General features: G+C 46.4%; 1 protein-coding gene across 9 annotated transcripts in view; it reads left to right on the top strand.

Annotated features, from left to right (window-relative positions):
* Positions 1-2,317: 2,317 nt before the first annotated feature.
* Positions 2,318-6,000, top strand: part of NRF1 (nuclear respiratory factor 1) — a 135,290-nt gene continuing 131,607 nt past the window's right edge. For 6 of the 9 annotated variants that reach the window (XM_055307260.1, XM_055307267.1, XM_055307265.1 and 3 more), the window contains exon 1: positions 2,318-2,423. The gene's annotated coding sequence lies outside the window, so the exon portion shown is untranslated. Of the gene's footprint in view, positions 2,424-2,986; positions 3,026-3,173; positions 3,317-6,000 lie in introns of those variants that run through there. The other 3 variants (XM_055307264.1, XM_055307259.1, XM_055307263.1) reach the window with 2 other exon arrangements.

Raw genomic sequence — 6,000 nt, 5'->3', positions numbered from 1 at the left:
TCACTGTCACTTCATTGGAATCCAGTTCTTTTAATCTCTTAGGGTAGATTTTTCTGCCCCCCCCCCCTTTTTTTTTTGAGACTGATTCTACAATCTTTGGTTTTCCAGAATGAAGAGCTTTTTGGACAGAGCAACTGGGGTTCACAAGGTCATTTGTCTTAAGAAAATTACTTGCATGTCTGAGGAGGGTGGACACAGAGGTCTCTTATTATATGTTTATTGAAGGTGTACTATGAGCCAGGCATTGCATGAGATGCTGGTATACAATCATGAACAAGATGAAATCCCTGCCCTCCTGCAGCTTCTGGATTATTGAGGATCCATGGTCTGAGAAGTGCTGTGTAGAAAGAGTAATGCAGGGCTTTCAAACTTTTTTTGCAGCTGTAATCCAGTAAGAAATGTGTTTTATATCATAATCCAGTACAAATACACATACCTATGTATATACATTTATGTATCTGAAATAAAAGCTTCACAAAACAAGAGCCTTACTAAGTTTGATGTTCTCTGGGATTTTCTATTTCTTTTATGATCATGGTCATGACCCACTAAGTTAATTTTGTGCTTCATCAGTGGGTATCAACCTGCAATGTGAAAATGCTGGTAATGGTTAAGAGCACAACTCTGAGGTCAAGCTGATGGATTTCAGACCTGGCTCCATCTCTTATTGTCTGGGTTTGGGCAAGTAATTTCTCTATGCCCTTGTTTCTCTGCAGAATGAGATAATAAAAACAGTAGTATCTGCCTCATCGACTCTCCTTGAGAATTAAATGATACAGGGGATAATGTGTGTAAAGGACTTAAAATAGGGCCTGACACAATAAGCACAGGTGAGAATTACTGGGTATGATGACAGAAGAGCCAAAGCGCTCATGTAGGGAGATAGGAAAATGCTTCTTGGAGGAAATGGCATTAATCTTGAGACCTTAGGAAGTAGCAGGAAGTATTTAGGTTTAAACAGGTAACGAGAAGGACTAAAGAGTAAAGAAACTTCTGTGCAGAGGGAGAGAGCAGCCCTTGCAAAAATTATGAGGTGGGAGAACTTCCTGCCTCGTAGGACTTGAGAGCTTCCTGATTTGGCTACAGCCTGAGGGAGAAGTCTGTAGCAGATGAGGTCAAAGATGGCAGCAGGGGTGAGGTCACCAAGGGCCCTGAAGCCAACTCAAAGAATTTTTAGGCTTTAACTTATGAGCAATGGGATCTTATTAAGCCCAGTAAGTGGGGGAAATGACATGATTTTCTTTTCTGAAAGACTGCTCAAGCTACAGGGCGGAAAATCTATTGGAGAGTGCAATTCCTGTGGCAGGGAGACCATGAAGTCTTCTGCAGTATCTTGATTAGAGATGATTTGGTAGCACTATCCATGCATCCTAAGGCAATGGTTCTTAAAATTATGGCATTCATGAGAATTGCCAGGATGATGTGTGAGTAGGGGGCTGTTAAAAATTCAGTTTTCTGGGCTAACAAGCCGTGATTGTGGAGACACCAATTCGGGTCCAGAATTTAAGTAATCAGCCCTAGTGATTCTGATGCGTGTAGTTTCCTAAGCACGCGTTTAAAAACCAAGAACAAAAGCTACCTGTCACATGCCTCTAACATTAGATTTTCTGCTACCTTCTCCTCCTTCGTTCTCAGGCACCTGCTAGGGGGTCCTATTGCTTCTGACTCCCTGCACACGTACAAACTCCTTGGGAGCAAGGACTTCATCTTTCTAACAGGTGCATCTCCAGCGTGCCCAGAACAAGACTGGCACAGAAAAGGGCCCTCTAGAAATGTCTGCCAAACGAATGAATGAGCAGATAAGTTAATATATTGCTCATAAGTTTTAGAAGTCAATATAAATTTTTTTTGCTTTTAAATACCTGTTTAGGGTTTGGGAAGCAAAGGTCATTCCAAATAAAGGGTGAAGACGCGACTGCCAAGGCTGAGGAAAACGCGGGGAAGCCCGTTCCCGACTGTCGAGGCTCATTCAGGAGGTGCTAGAATTCTCGGGGCTGCGGGGCGAGAAATGTTACTATTTCCAGATTAGCAACCATCTTGGGCTGCCCGCGCCACTCTCCCGAGAGTCCACACTTGACTAATCCAGCTGCCTCCGTGGTTCCGGTCCCATCCAGCCCTTTCAAACTAAACGTGGCCTCCAGGAGACCGCACGGGCCGGCAGGGACCCTCGCCCAGAAACCCCTCCGGGCCCGCCCGCCCCGCCGAGGCAGCGCCGACCTCCCCATCATGGCGGCCGCCGGGCGGGGAAGCTGAGCCCGTGCGTCGCGTGCGTGCCTCCTCTCCCTCCCCTCCCCCTCCTCGGCGGCGGCGGCGGCGGCAGAGGCGGCAGCGCTCGCCATTGCCGCTGGTGGCAGGAGGCTGCGAGGAGCCGGCGCGGTCGCAGTCTCCACGGCGCAGGCCCACGGTAGCGCAGCCGCTCTGAGGTGAGTGCCCTACCGCGCAATCTCCAGCTATTTCAGCCCCGGCGCAGCCGCAACACGCCGCCCGCCCGCCGGCCGGCCGGCCCGCCCCGCAGCCTGCACCCTGCCGCCCCCGGCTCCGGGCCTGGGCCTCTGCCGGATTCGGCCCGCCTCGGGCGGGGGGCCCCGGCCCGGCCCAGTCAAACCGCCACCCCGAGGATGCGCAGGCCGCAGTAGGCCCCAGGCGTCCTGGCGGGCTCGGGAGGGAGGCGCTGCCCTCCCGAGAGCCCCAGGGTTCCGGCCTCCCCCGCCGCCTGAGGCTCTGGGGGCCGCGGCCTACTCTCCACCGTAGAACCCGGGGCCCGGGCCCGGCCTTCCCGCGGGCTCGGGAGCGGGAGGCCCGGGAGAGCGCGCCGGGCCCGGGAGCGGGAGGTGGGCGGGCTGCGCGGGACCGGAGCCGCGGCTCCCGGCTCGCCCCCTCGGCCCTTCCCGGGTCTGGTCCGCGGGCGGCGCGGCGGGCTGGGCCGGGGCGCGGGAGCCGCTGCCTTCTGCGGGAGAGGAGGCAGGCTCTTCGGGCGGCCTCCGAAGCTTCCCTCCCGCCGGGGTGGCGTGGGCTTGTTACCCAGGTAGACCGGGGGACGCTGGAATATGGCGCGTTGCCCACCTTCTTGCAAGTTAGGAGGCGGCCCGGGCAGCAGCGGCGGCAGTTCGAGGGAGGGCGCAAAGTCCTTTTGTACGCAGAAATAAGGAGCGACATTGTGTTTTCTTCCCCAGCTGGGATACCGCCGGTGGAGGGGCCTCGGTTCTTCCTGTGCCTGGGGTGGTTGTCCCCTGGGTGAAGAGAGGGGGAGTGGCGCGACCCTCGGAAGGAAACGAACTGCTGCTACTGTAAAGGCTCTGACTGGCCTTGTGCTTGGGTATTATCTCATAGCCCCAGCCTTTCGGGGGAACTCAAGGGTTTGCCCCTGCATGTTGTCCACCTCGCTGTGCAGTGATGTCCACCGCCTGTCTCACCTGTTGTGTCATTGCTGCTGGTCCCAAAGTTTCTACAGGGCATCTGACTGTGCACATCAGAACTTGGAGTTGTTTGAAAATCTTAATATTTTTAGGGCTTCAAATGATAATATGCTCCAGCCTGTTGGAGGAGCTGTTGCCTGATCTCCATCCATTCTTAAGCGTTAGATTAGAATATATTAATTGCTTACTTACAGCTGGTGTCAGTTATGCTTAATTCTTTTTGTGGTGAGAGCAAAATTCACATTTTCTTAAGTGTGTAGAGACAGTGTTTTTGGAAAACTGTTAAGGTGAAGGCAGTGTGAGTGAACCTGTCAGCTTGGACGGAGTTCAGGAGAATGGGTTCGTGCCTCTCACCTTTTTTCCCAGGGCATCCTCTGTGCCCACAGTGATCCTTTTCTTATTTCATGTCCAGCCTTTTAAACAAGAATGCTTTACTTTGGCATTGAACAGTAAGTTCTTGGGTTGTTCCTCACTCAAGGAAAGGGGAGAGGAGGGCCTTGGAGACCCCGAGTTTTTGTTTTGTTTTAAAAATTCAGTAGTAGTATCCAGATTTGTGTTTGAATATTCTTGATGTATTATCTCATAAGGTAGTGAAAATATGACTAGAATCTGCACGAGTGTAATTTCCTTATTCTATGAGGAGAGGAAACATACAATTAACGCATGTAATGTATATATTCTTGGGTTCCTAAATTGTGTGCAGAACTGTTTGTGTCAAAGGACTTTTTTTTTTCTCTTCTGACAGGAGTTAGATGTGACTTTCGACTAGGTCCGTGACAAAGACAAAAAATAAGACAAGAAGTACTACTTACTATTTTTTGGCACATCCTTACTTAAAAGTCCTTTGATTTCATCCTATCTGCTGTTTCCCTCCCCCCATCTCAGACTCAATGTATGAGAGAAAATGACTTTTTGCTTAGTAGTTAGTGATCGTATTCTCAGCACCCCCCCCCCCCATCATCTTTAGGCCAAGAGTTTTCATAGAAGTAGATTTCTTAGGCGATTTTAAGGAAATTTAGCTCTTGGATTTAGGAAATAACTCTAAAAGCAGGAGATAATGAGAGCACTTATCCAGATCTAGAAGGAATTAAAGAAGAAAGGATTTCAGGTTCCTCTCCCAATTCATGTGTATTCCAATGGAACCCAAAATTGTCGGTTTCTTTTTATTAAATCACAAGTATACATCCATCTCTAATTTTGTTAGGGAGCTGAAGACAAACTCCTGGTGATTTAAATACCTGAATTTGCATTGTATACTGTGAGTTCAAGCAGACCCCTGGGTTGTTTTCAAGAAGTATTTTATGTGAAATAATCACAAATGGGTGACTGTTTTAAGGGAAATTTAAGCTCCTTGGGGTCTGGAATTAAATTTTTTATACTTCTTATAAATAATGAATTCAGTAAATGTTGGGGAATAATGATGAACAGTAATTTTTCAAATTAAAAATTTTTTCATAAGTATTTGAAAAGACATTGACTTGGTTTTTGGAAGGGCCTTTAGAAGCACACCCTCCCTCCAGTCCTATGGAGAACAGGAAGTTCTTGCATATGTTCAGCTTCTGTCAGATCTCTTTAGGCAATCCCAGTGCTTTGTGCTGCAGTGGTCTTGTTCATCCACTTCGTGCCACTGTGAAAAATGGGAGAATTGGAGTGTAAAGCGGGAACTCTGGGTTGTTGAGTCTCAGAAGTGTCTGCTCTAACCTCAGGAATTTCAGTGCACTCTCTCTGGGATTGTAATTAGCCCAGGAAATGTGATATTTGAATTTAAATATGTGTGTGTGTGTGACTGTGTGTGATGCTTATTAATTATATAATTATATGTGTTTGGGTGTGTGTGTGTGTATATATACATACTATATATATAAAGTGTGTGTGTATATATATATGTATATATACATATATTTGTGTATATATATATATAGTAGTTGGAAAATCAGTCTTAAAAATAAATGCCAGTCTTTAAAAAAGGGGGGGGGCATTAGAAAATTTTCTCTCTGTTCTTTATGTTTTCCTTGAGAGCTAAAGCTAGTGTTTTCAGCCTGAGTTTACCCAAATGTAATTTTCCATAAATGTCTAGTAAAATAGCAATGAAAAAGAAACCTATTGTTAAACTTATTTTAGAAACATTTTATTTAGACGAAGTCCAATCATTGCTTTTTTTTTTTTTTTTTTTTAAGGCTCTGGATACATGTGAATTTTTGTGCATTATGTATCCATAGTTCCTTTCTTATTAGCTAGGGGATGGATTATCCACTTTCTGGGCTTTTCAGTTAGAACTTCTGTCCATCAATATTCTCCTAAAGTGAATGGGCTGGAGAAGAAATAGTAAAAGAAGGTGAAACAAATCAATTTCAGGTGCTTCCAGAAGATTACAGCCACATTGAGTTATTGGAAACTTTTTTTTTTTTTTTGAGTTATTGGAAACTTTTAATCTTGGTGCAACAAGAATGCTTTGTCTAAAGTTATTTTAATGTAATGTGGACAAAACTTGGAAAATGAATTTTTGCTCAAGAAAAATAAGTGGATTATATATGCCTTGAAGATATATTTTTTCTGAAATGCAGTTCAGAATTAGGCTAATAAG

Source organism: Nyctereutes procyonoides, unplaced genomic scaffold, assembly GCF_905146905.1.
Source record: "Nyctereutes procyonoides isolate TBG_1078 unplaced genomic scaffold, NYPRO_anot_genome, whole genome shotgun sequence".
In the NCBI taxonomy this organism is placed as follows: domain Eukaryota; kingdom Metazoa; phylum Chordata; class Mammalia; order Carnivora; family Canidae; genus Nyctereutes; species Nyctereutes procyonoides.
This window is presented reverse-complemented; position numbering and strand designations above follow the sequence as displayed.